At 40.1% G+C, this 13,373-nt stretch overlaps 1 pseudogene; it reads left to right on the top strand.

Moving 5' to 3' along the window:
• Nucleotides 1–216: 216 nt before the first annotated feature.
• LOC118635437 lies at nt 217–911 on the top strand (annotated as a pseudogene).
• Nucleotides 912–13,373: the final 12,462 nt, after the last annotated feature.

Raw genomic sequence — 13,373 nt, 5'->3', positions numbered from 1 at the left:
AATGACACACAGATCAGTGGAACTGAATAGAAAGCTCAGAAATAAACCCATGTCTACATGGTCAATTAATATTTGGCAAAGGAGGTAAGAGCATATAATAGGATGAAGACAATATATTCAATAAATGGTGTTGGAAAAATGGTACAGATAGATGCGAAAAAATAAAACTAGAGGACGGTAGTGGAGCTGAGAGGCTGTTCACAGAGCAAGCTGAAGATGAATACCAGAGGACTTGGAGCTCAGCTAAAGGACAGTATTGTAGGTACTGAACTTACAGCAAGTGGACCTTTGGAAAGTCATGATCTTCTTCCAAAAGGTTTTTCTTGTGTGAAAAATGAGCTTTTGCCCATTCATCCTCTTGAATGATCAGAAAATAATTTTCAGCTCAACCAAGAAAAAATACATTTTTCCACACTGAGAAACATCCAAGGCCTGTTTGCTCCACTGAAATTGCAAATGGAATTCATGGCAGTACAACAGGTTCAGCATCTTCCATTTCTTCCCAGCTCAAACCTTTCACTGGATATTTTGAGGGGTAATGGTGAGACTGTTGAATTTGAAGATAATCTTTTTTTTTTATTTTTTTAATCCTCACCCGAGGACATTTTTCCATTTTTTGTACAGATAGAGTGGGAGGGAGAGAGAGGAAGAGAGAGAGAGGGAAACATTGATGTGAAAGGGACACATCGAGTGGCTGCCACCCGCACGACCAACCAGGGCCGGGGACAAACTGCAACCGAGGTACATGCCCTTAGCGGGAACCGAACCCGGGTCTCTCCAGACCGCAGGCGGACACTCCAACCGCTGAGCCAAACCGGCCAGGGCTTGAAGATAATCTTAATGACCCATCACAAAGTGAACTTATGGGAGAACCACACTACATGGTGGAATATAAACTTGGTTTACAATAATGCAGTGTGTTAATCTTATAGTCATCTTTGTACTATAATTTTATCTATACAATATTAAAATTATTGACACATGAGAAAAAAAATGAAACTAGACCACCTTCTTACACCATATACAATAATAAACTTGAAATGAATTAAAGACTTAAATGTAACACCTGAAATTACAAAACTCCTACATAGGCAGTAAAATCTCAGACATTTCTTGTAGCAATATTTTTTTCTGACATAACTTCTCAGGTAGGCAAACAAAAGAAAAAAATAAACAAATGGAACTATATAAAACTAAAAAGCTTTTGCAAAGCAAGGAAAACTATCAATAAAATGAAAAGACAACCTACTGAATGGAAGAAGATATTTATCAATGAGACATCTGATAAAAGCTTAATATCCATAATTTACAAAGAACTTATACAACTCAACACCAGAAAAACAAACAACCCAATTAAAAAGTGGGTAGGAAACCTAAGTAGACACTTTTCCAAAGAAGACATACAGATGGCCAATAGACATATGAAAGATGCTCAGAGAAATGTAAATCAAACTACAATAAGATATCACCTCACAACAGAATGGCTATCATTTATAAATCAACAAAAAACAAACGTTGGCAAGGATGTGGAGATAAGGTAACCCTTGTGCACTGCTGGTGGGAATGCAGATTTGTACAACCATTATGGAAAACAGTGTGGAGTTTCCTCAAAAAGTTAAAAATGAAACTGCCTTATGATCTGGCAATTCCACTTCTGGGAATATATCCAAAGACATCCAAAACTACTTTGAGACAATATGTGCACCCTTATGTTCTTTGCAGCATTGTTTACGATAGCCAAGATAATGGAAGCAATCCAAGTACTCATCAATAGATGAGTAGATAGAAAAGCTATGGTCCATATACACAATGGAATACTACTCAGTCATAAAAAATAATGAACTTCTTACCTTTTGCGACAGCATGGATGGACCTACAGGGCATTACGCTAAGTGAAATAAGTCAGACAGAGAAAGACAACTACCATGTGATTTCAATTATATGTGGTATCTAAAGGACAAAATAAATGAAACAGAAGGAAACTCATAGATACAGAGACTAAGAGTTGACAGAGGGGAGTGGGTGAGGGAGCTGGGTGAAAAAGGTAAAGGGATTAAGAAGTACATATCAGTAGTTACAGAATAGTGACAAAGATGTAAATTATAGCATATGGAATATAGTATATAGTATCATAACAACTATATATGAGGCCAGGGGTTCATGAATTATAAGGGGAACCACTCTTAAAGTAAAATACTTGATTTTCTAACCACTATGCTGTATATATGAACAAATGAAGAATAATATTGAATGTAGACAATAATTGAAAAAAAACCAAAGCTATAATAATCAAGACTATTTTGCGACTTCCGGTCAAGATGGCGGTGTAGGTAAACGAAGTATCGTGTCCTCCCACCACCACATTAAAGTTACAACTAAACTACAGAACAACCATCATTCAAAACCGCCTGAAATCAAGCTGAATGGAAGTCCTACAACTACGGAATTAAAGAAGCAGCCACACTAAGACTGGTAGGAGGGGCGGAGGCTCGACGGGCTCGTCCCACACCCATGTGTGGCAGATAAAAATTAAGAGGACACCTCGGCTGGGAAGGTCATCCTAGAGGACTGAGGGGTCTCCCTCCCACACCGGGCACCCTGCTCAGGGTTGCAGTGCCAGGAAGAGAAGTCCCCATAACTTCTGGCTGGAAAAACTAGCGGGAACTGATGCTGAGGCAGCTGGAACCCCAGGCAGCTCCTCTTAAAGGGCCCACGCACGGACTTATCAGACTCACTCCCTCTAAGCTTGGAGGGGAGGCAGCTCGAGGGGTGCCAGAGACATACAGGGAAGAACTGAGCTGTTTGGCACTGGAGCGAGGGCTGGAGAGGGGGCTTTCTCCAGGACAAACGTGCTGTCGGAGACCTTTGTTTCTTTGGTGAGCCCTTCCCTGGGGCAGCAGACAGATGCCATATCTGGGACTCCAGCAATCTGCCTCATACTGGTTGCCCCACCCTGGTGATTCCCTGAGGCCCCGCCCCACCCAGCTTTCAAGCCCACCCAAGCTGTTGCCAGTTGCTTAACCATAGGATTGGCCTATGTTGGATCCTGCTTCAGGTTTTCCTAAATTCTTTCAAACAAGCAGCATCTGGTCTCAGCTAGCCCCATACCTCTTATTAAGTAATACATAGAAACAAACACAGGGAGGCAGCCAAAATGAGGAGGCAAAGAAACAGGTCCCAAATGAAAGAACAGAACAAAACCCCAGGAAAAGAACTAAGCAAAATAGAGATAATAGATCCTAATAGATGCTGAGTTCAAAATACTGCCTATGAGGATGTTCAATGAACTGAGAACTTAGTGAACTTAGTGAGGGCCTCAAGAGCATAAAAAAGGACCAGTCAGAAATGTAGGAGGCACAGTCAGAAATGAAGGAAGCACTAACTGAAATAAAGAATAATTTTCACAGATTCAATAGTAGAGTAGGTAAAGCCAAGAAGCAAACCATTGATTTGGAATATAAGGAAGCAAAAAACACCCAATCAGAACAGCAAAAAGAATCCCCCCCAAAAATGAGGATAGTGTAAGGAGCCCCTGGGACAACTTCAAGCATGCCAAAATTCGCATCTTAGGGGTGCCAGAAGGAGAAGAGAGAGAACAAGAAATCGAAAACCTATTTGAAACAATAATGGCAGAAAACTTCTCTAACTTGGTGAAGGAAACAGACATACAAGTCCAGGAAGCACAGAGAGTCCCAAACACGATGAACCTCAAGAGGCCCACACCAAGACACATCATCATCAAAATGGAAAAGGTTCAAAACAAAGAGAGAATCTTAAAAGCAGCAAGAGAAAAGCAGTTACTTACCTACAAAGGAGTTCCCATAAGACTGTCAGCTGATTTCTCAAAAGAAAATTTGCAGGTCAGAAGGGAGTGGCAAGAAATATTCAGAGTGATGAAAAGCAAGAACCTACAACCAAGATTACTCTACTTTGCAAAGCTGTCATTTAGAATCAATGGCCATATAAAGAATCTCCCAGACAAGAAAAAGTTAAAAGAGTTCATCACCACCAAACCATTATTATATGAAATGTTGAAGGGTCTTTTTGAAGAAAAAGATAAATTATATGAACAAACAAAATGGCAATGAATACATATATATCTACTATTGAATCTATAAACAAAATGAACAGGCAGAACAGAAACATTCTCATAGATACAGAGAACATTTGTTGATTGCCAGAGGGGAGGGGGGTTGGGGGAATGGGTGAAAAAGTTGAAGGGATTAAGAAGTACAAATTGGTTGCTAGGCTGACAAACTTCAAAGGGAAGTGGGTTGGCGGGTGGGAAGAAATAAACCAAAGAACTTATGCATACCCAATGGACACAGACAACAGTGTGGGAAAAGGTAGGAGGGGGGTTGAAGTGAGGAGGAGGGGGTCAATGGGGAAAAAATGAGGAACATCTGTAATACATTCAACAATAAAGATAAAATAAAATAAAAAAAGACTATGTTGCACTAGCATAAGGATAGACATATAGATCAATGGAATAGAACTAAGAGTCCAGAAATTAACCCTTACCTTTAGGTCAATTAATTTTTAACAAGGAGTACCAAGAAAAATCATTGAAAAAAAAATAGTCTTTTCAAGAAATGATAGGGGACAACTGGATATCTACATACAAAAGAATAAATTCAAGTCCTACCTCATACCACATACAAATATTAACTCAAAATTGATTAAAGACTTAAGAGCTAAAACTATAAAACTCTTTTTAAAATTTTTTTATTTATTTATTTGTTTTTGTTACAGATGTTTCTCATTTTTCCCCCATTGACACCCTCCTCTCCCCCCCCCCCCGCCCCATCCCCAGCTTTGTTGTCTATATTCATTGGTCATGCATACATGCATGTAAGTTCTATGGTTATCTCTTCCCCCACAAACCCCTCCTCCTCTGAAGCTTGTCAGGCTGTACCTCACCTCTATGTCTCTGGGTTAATTTTGTTCAGCAGTTTGTTTAGTTCATTATATTCCACAAATAAGTGAGATCATGTGATAAACAAGCCAAGCAGAGAGAGAAAGAAAAAAAGAACTATAAAACTCTTAGAAGAGTGAATCTTTGTGACCTTGGGTTAAGCAAAGCCTTTTTACATATGACACCAAAGCACAAGCAAGAAAGGAAAAAAAATAAGTAAATTGGACTTTATCAAAATTAAAAACCTTTGTACTGTCAAAGGACAAAAATCAAGAAAGTGAAAAGACAACTCAGAAAATATTAGCAAGTCATATATTCAACAGTAGATGTATACAGAATATATAATAACCTCTTGTAATTCAATCATAAAGAAAGACAAATAGCCTAATTTTTTTTTCAAATGGGCAAAGAATTGATTAGACATTTTGCCAACCAAGTTATATAAATGAGCAATAAACACATGAAAAAATGCTCATCGTCATCTGCTATTAGGGAAATGCAAATCAAAACGACAATGAGACAGTGGGGGGAAAAGGAGAAACATCTGTAAAAAAATTAATTAATTAATTTAAAAAAAAAACAATGACAATGAGATACCACTTCACATGCACTAGGATGACTATAATAAAAAAGACACACAATAACAATTGTTTACAAAGATATGGAGAAATTAAAACCCTCCCATATTGCTAGCAGGAATATAAAATAGTGCAGCCTCTTTTGAAATCGTTTGGCAGTTCCTCAAAACTCGAAACCTAGAGTTTCTATATGACCCAACAAGTTCACTCTTAGGTATATAACAAAGAGAAATGAAAACATATGTTCAAACAAAAACTTGTATATGAACATTCATAGCACAATTATTAATAGTGGCTAAAGGTTGTAAGTGGCCCAAGTGTCCATCAGTTGATGAATGGATGGATGAAATATGGCACATCCATTCAATGGAGTATTGCTCATAATAGAAAGGAATAAAGTACTGATACATATCATAATTTGGATGAACTTTGAAAATGTTATGCTGGGTGAAAGAAACCAATTACAAAAGGCCATATATTTTATGATTCCATTTGAATGTAATATTCAAAACAGACAAATCTATAGAGTCAGAAATTTTATTTGTGTTTGCCTAGGCAAGGGGTGGAGAATGGGAAATGACTGATAATGGGTGTGGGTTTTTTGAGTGATTATAACATTCTAAAATTAGATTGTAATGATGATTGTACAACTCTGTTAATAATACCCAAAACAATGAATCATACATCTTAAATGGGTGAAGTTTACAGTATGTGGATATGTCAATAAAGTTGCTTTTTAAAAAGTATCATTTATTATTCACTAATTTGTAAGGATTTTTGAAAAACACTGGTAAACCGGTCTATTGGGGGAGATTAAACAAATAAATCAATAGTAGTACAGTGTGGCAAGTGCTGTGACTATTGTGAATCCTGGATTTCTCATTTTAAAGTAGAGGTAATTATACACTTTGCCATGATGAATATGACACATCCAGCCAAATGTCTGGCATTAATAGATATTCCAGAAAAAGTTAATCTCATATTACTTGTTACTTACTACCTGTGTGACTACAGAAAAGTAACTGAAATTCTTAGTTTCAGTTGCCTCACGTCTGAAAATACTACTTTCCCTGGAGGATTGCTCTGAAAAGGAGAGATTAGAAGTATACAAATTGTCTGATTCTCTTTCTCCTATATTTTCACATTCTTCCTTTTTAAGCCTCCTTCTCTTCATATTAAAAAATGTGTCCTAAATAACCTTTCCTGGCATCCTTACTCTAACTACCAAATTCTCCTCATTTCCTTTCAAATGAAGTACCATCAAACAAAAGAGCCTTCCCTTCCTCACTCTTCAATTTAATTCATTCTGATTTCATTCTCTCTGGGCCCCCAGCTGCCCCAACTGACACAACTCTCAATAAGGTAACAGGGATGTCCTAATTAATGAATCCCAAAGGACTCCTTTCTCAGTTCTCATCTGACCTTACCTCTCCATAACATTGTCACCCCCTCCTTTGTTTGTGTCTGTGATTGTACTTTTTTTTGTGGTTACTTTCCCATGCCTCTGAAATTTCTTTTTCAATCTCCTACTATTCGCTAATTCCCATCCTTGTCCATCAGCTATTTTAAATACTATAAACTACATCCATGGATGAATTAATTCAAATTCATGGCTTCATGTGATACTGAAAAGCTGAGGGGAGTCCAATATACATATGTATATGTATATATATATTTCTGATCTGGAGCTAGTTCTTGACAATAAAACTAAAATGTCAGATTGCCTCCTCTTCAACCTGGATTTCTCACAAGAACTTCAAACTCAAATGTGTACACACTTCTGTATCCAATTCTTCATTTAAAGGCACTGCCATTACTCAGACAACTCAGAAACTTTGCCATATGAAAGTCTGAATAAACCAAGCCTGCAGCCAAGAAGCAGCTGGAAAGAAAAAAAGCAGTGCACTGCAAGTGAAAAATCGAATGAGTAGAGACTGGTACTATCTACAATCATAGATATCAACTTCAACTGAGATAGTGTCTAGTATATTTACTGGATTATCCCAATGAGCTCTCTCTCCAATTGTCTATATTAATCATATAAAACTTAATAACTGCTCACACACCTGATTTCCTGTAGTATGCACTAGTCAAAGGGATAGCCAGAGTTCCTACATTGCCTCCTGTTTACTGATTAATAATGTCACATTAAAGTGCTGCTAGCTGTTTATATGTTCATTTTCTCCACTGCTTGGATGATCTTGAAATGCAGGACTGTCTCTTATTCTTCTTTATATGGGCAATATCAAGAATAGAACCTTACACTGAGTGGTTGTTGAAAATCTGTTGGTTGAATAACTAGATATAAGTAAACATGTTGAAGTGAACTACAAAAATATTCGCAAAAGTAAGACTCTTATGCTGGCCCCTGTAATTGCTCTGACATATTTTGGTCATTTATTCACTCAACAGGCATTGATAATTACCTATTTTCTGCTGGGCTTTTACTTGTTTAAATGTCAACTTTAGCACCTGCATTGAAAGCTTCTAGTGTACAATGCCTCTAGGTGTAGCATAATGCTTGGGACAGCATTATGTAAGTGAAGGGAAGAAATTGTAATGTTTGATAAACTAAAAGAACAATGGAAATTGTACATGTCAGTGCCTTCCAGCCAAAGAGCACCAGGAATACACAGATAGTTAAAAGACTTCTGTATATCACTCCTCGTAGTGAAGGAATGCAAGACATAGGGAACTGTGGTTGTGTTTCAGGAATATCATGTTAGAAAGAACCTATTATGGTATTGGAGTTCTGACTGGGTGGTTTAGTTGTTTATGTCCTGAGGGACAACAGCATTAACCTTGAGTAGCAGGTCACATCACCAGCAACACTGAGACCTTCTTGTAAGTGTCAAGCCAGTACCCAGATGTCAGGAACTACTTTTCTCCTCCATATGACTAAGGAGTAGAGAGATTCGGGGGAAAGTGGCACAAGAACCTGGGGAGCCAGGCCGGGCCAGGCCATGCAGGACCTGAAAGACTATGTTATTAGAGTTGAACTTTATCCTAAAAGCAAAGAGAAACAGAGGAGTGATGTACTTCAATGTGCGTGTCAAGGACTATGGAGGGTGTGAGATTGATGCTACTTGCAAGTTTACAAGTTCATTTGCCACGGATTGACGCATGCTGACAGAAGACAGAAAACTCCTGGATGAGAGTCAACAGACTTTATTACTCACAGCAGAAGCAGTAGCCAGAACATCATGTTTGCACTGGTTGTACCAGTTCTTAAAAGCCCTGCGGGTCATGAAGGTAGAGTTACCTGGATGCTTACACATGCAGAGGGTTATGATGGAAAGAGAAACCCTGAGCTTGGGAGATTTACTGCTTTGATAGTGAGCAGAAACAGTCTTGCTCCTTGGAGGACGTGTTCCCACATCCCTCAGGATGGCTCACTACAAATTGAACCCCGAGAATCCTCCCGGGTAAAGTGATTAAGGCTTTGAATTATTGGCATGCCCAGAAAAAAACATGAAGGAACACGCATGGCCCATAGTGGATTTCCTCTCCCAACACTGTGCTTTCTTGAAGGTCAACGCTGGAGAAGTGGCTCACTGCATAGAGAAAATAAACACGGAATCTGCCTTACACGCGATATGAATCATTCCCATCAGCTTACAAACATGCTATAATTTCTCCCATGTCGACCGACCCCTGCATTCCCTCCAGCTACTGACCCACCCCATCGACCTACTAAGGGGCAGGGGTACTGTAACACACACTGGGATAACTCCGAGGACAAGAGTGTGTAAAGGGATGGTGGCACATTGATAAGTGAAAGAAGAGCCACCCACCCCACAAGGAAGGAAGGACAGGTGGAGGCAAGGGGGACGGTGTTCTGAGCTGGTGACGAGGAAGATGCGGAGCCTATGGGCACGGGTGCTCTATAACAGTGTGGAAACATCACCCTGAGAGGTGGTTTTGTGAGTAGATGGTGTGAGCCTGGTGTCATGCCCAGAAGAGAGGCATGAACCCACCCAGCAGCTTCCAGGCTACCTCTGAGACAAAGGCTCACCTTGCATTTTCTGTGGGAGATGGATCTCCCTGATATACTTCGTTTCCATGGGAACTCAGGTAGATGCCAGCTTCTGTGGGCTACATGAGTCTCACCAGGACCAACTATTCCCAAGGTGGATACAAGATGGTTTCGTTCGGACCTTGCTGACATCATCTGCAGATGGGTGAACAGCTGGCATGTTTGGGCCTTAGGGATGAACTAGGACACAGTCTTCATCAAACCTCAGAGGACTACCCCTCTCTAATCAGCTTAGTGTATGGTTCTATCTGTTCGATGTTTGCCTGTGTTCATTACATCACCTTTACACTATTGTCATAGGGTATTGCATAATTAGAATTCTGAACCAATATTTACTAATTGCTACTTAGCATCCTACAAATCAGTCTCATTAATGGTTTAATAAATGAATATTCAACATGTAATGATTGGTTACTGCCAGATAGGTTTTTAAAAAATAAATCTCTATTTCACGGAAGAAGAGACTGAAGCCCAGGGAAGTTAACTGATGGCGCACAGGTCAGATATGGCAGCAGGGCCCCCGACTGTGAGGCCTGCAACTGGAGTAGTCCCACAGGGCTCCTGGTGAGAACGGGTCCCTGGGCTAGGGGGCTCATGTTGCCCCCTTGAAATTCCTAAACTTTTCTCTTTGAATTTGTTTTGTAAGTACCGTCGATGGGACAATGCAGTATGTGCTGGGGACCTGAAACCTCAGGTCTCCTGAGGTGTAGACCCGCCAGCTCTTCGCCTCAGGGGAACAGGTTTTGGGATGCTCACTCACCTGCCCCCACTCACCCACATGGCCTTCCTCTCTTGCCCATGTGACTGCTGCTGCACTTCACCCTCTGGGAGCCTGGGTGTGGGTGTGGGCGCAGGAAAGGTCCGGGTTGAGAGTGCCAGGTCATGGGGTGGGGCACCTGGCCACCTGTGAGGACCTTCACGGCATTCCACAGATCATGCAAAACAGCATGACTGGTCAAAAGACTGACCGTGGCAGAAAGGAACAAAAGAGCTTTTCCCTGCTCTTTGAACAAGGACTTCCCCTTTTCATTTTGCACGAGGCCCCTCATTATGTAGTAGGACCTGCATGGTAGAGAAGGCCACAGATTCACAATGCATAGCACCAAAGACTGTGTTACTGCAGTTTCTTTTCTCTCTTGACCTTTAGTGAAGAGAAAAAATAACGGAATAGTTTTAAAATTGAAAAGATTCGAAGCATACAGTCAAAAGTATGCCTCTCACCTCGATGCAGAAGCACCCAGTGCTCCAAATAGGCAGCCCGGCGTGTCCACCAGGTTCCAGTACAGCCTTTCTTGCAGAAGTACACTATGCATCTACAAGCATAGATGTATATTTCAATCACTCGCCTTGCTGTACAAATGGTTAAATACCAAACAGCATCCTGGACCTTCCCTTCTTCACTTCTCGTGTGTCGTGGAGACATTTCTGTGTGATCACAGTGAGATCACACAGCAAACGTTAGAGAGTGCTTGTAATGCCATTGTTCTAAGACCTTTAATATAGCCCTTGTCATGCCAAGGAAGTGAACACGATCCTCACGCATTGATGAGAAAACAAAACCATATAGATTTAATAACTTCTCAAAGGTAACATGGCTAAAAGTGGGAAGAACCATGACTGGCTCCATGCAGTGTAGTTCCGGAATGTACACTTAACCACTAAGCTAAACACATTCTCAACCAAAGAACTTATATGCATATTGCATAATCAGTGGACATAGACAACAGTCCTGTGGGGGGAGGGAGCAGAATGGGAGGAGGGTGTCTAGGGGAAAAAAGGAGAAACATCTGTAACAAAAATAAATTAATTATTTAAAAAAATGATAATAGGCCTGATGTCCTTTCATATGGATGTCACCGTTTTTATTTATTTAGCCAGTTTGCTACAGGTGAAGACTTATGGTTTTTACAATCTTGTGCTATTACAGACATGTAATGTAATGGTTATCATTCCTTTGCATTGAATAAGCTTATATAAAACATCGTTCCACACAGGGTGATTTAGTTATGATTTATACACATCCCATGTATGAATTTATGCAACTTGCACTTCTGGATCAAAGGGTGAAAGCACACATATTGACAACTATTGCTCTCTCTAGATGCTACATCAGATTACACCGGCACTCACAGTGCAGGAACGTTTCTGTCTCCCCACGTCCTCGCCAGAACAGTGTATTATTACAATGTTGGTATATCTGGCAATATAAAGATAATGGAGAGTGTCTTCTTGTTGTTAAAGTATACATTGCTTTTACTACGAGTAGTGTGGGGAGTTTTAAAACTTATTTGGTGGCATTTTCTATTTTCCCTCCTATGAACATATTTGTCATACCAGTGGCTGAGACTGACTGACATTTCTCCAAATCCTTGTCCCTTTCCTCCTGCAGTTTCCCAGCGCTCCACCAGGCAATTGTGGTGGTGGACTGAGTCCTGGCCAAGGGAAAGTGGACCAAAGTGATGTGCATCCCTGACCAGCACGACTCCTTAAAGCCTCCCGTGAGATCCTCTTACTCTTTTTAAAATATAATTTTAATATGTGTTTATTTATTTTATTAATCAATGTATTTTTGTTAAAGATGTTTCTCCTTTCCCCCCGATAGACACCCTCCTCTCAACATTGTTGTCCATGTACATTGGTTATGTGTATATGCACATAAGTTCTTTGGTTTATCTCTTCCCTCCCCTCTGCCCTCCCCTTCTGAGGCTTGTCAGTCTGAACCCTACTTCTTTCTATGTCTCTGGGTCTATTTTGTTCATTATAGTCCACAATTAAGTGAGATGATGTGATATTTGTCTTTCTCTGATTGGCTTATTTCGCTTAGCGCAATACTCTCCAGGTCCCTCCATGTCGTCTCAACGGATAAGAGCTCTTTCTTTCTTACCACTGCCTGGTATTCCATTGTGTATATGTACCACGGCTTTTTTATCCACTCATCTGTTGATGGACACTTGAGCTGTTTCCTGTTCTTAGCTATTGAAAATAGTGCTGCTATGAACATAGGGGTAGATATATTCTTTCTGATTGGTATTTCAGGCTTCTTAGGATATAGTCCTAGAAGTGGGATCACTAGGTCAAATGGCAGTTCAATTCTTAATTTTTTGAGGAAACACCATATTGATTTCCACAGTGGCTATACCAGTCTGCATTGCCACCAGCAGTGTACTGGAATCCCCTTTTGTCCACACCCTCGCCCGCACCTGTTGTTTGATGATTTGTTGATGGCGGCCATTCTGGCAGGTGTGAGGTGATAGCTCATTGTTGTTTTAATTTGCATCTCTCTGATGATTAGTGACGTTGAGCATTTTTTCATATGTCTTTTGGCCACTGTGTGTCTTGTTTAGAGAGGTGTCTCTTTAGGCCCTTTGCCCATTTTCAAATTGGATTATTTGTCTTCCTTTCGTTGAGTTGTATGAGTACTCAACATACTTTGCAAATTAACCCCTTATCTGATGTATCATTGGCAATTATGCCCTCCCATATAGTGAGTTCCCTTTCGATTTTGATGCTTGGTTTTTTTGTTTTTTTTTTCTTTTGCTGTGCAGGAGAAATTTAGTTTGATGTAGGTCCTCGTATTAACCTTTTCCTTTGTTTCCCCTGCCTTACGCGTTGTATCGGTGAAAATTCTGCTGCATGTGATGTCTGAAATTGTGTTGCCTACACTTTCTTCTGGTATAAAACCCTCGTAATCAGATCAGTCTGATATTGGCACAAGAACAGGCATATAGATCAATGGAACAGAACAGAGAACCCAGAAATTGACCCTAGACATTATTTTCAATTAATATTTGACAAGGGTGACAAGAGCATACAATGGAGTAAAGACAGTCTCTTTAATGAATGG

The sequence above is a fragment of the Molossus molossus genome, unplaced genomic scaffold (genome assembly GCF_014108415.1).
Source record: "Molossus molossus isolate mMolMol1 unplaced genomic scaffold, mMolMol1.p scaffold_m16_p_2, whole genome shotgun sequence".
NCBI lineage: Eukaryota > Metazoa > Chordata > Mammalia > Chiroptera > Molossidae > Molossus > Molossus molossus.
Note: the sequence above shows the minus strand (reverse complement) of the source record. Positions and strands in the feature narration are given on the sequence as shown.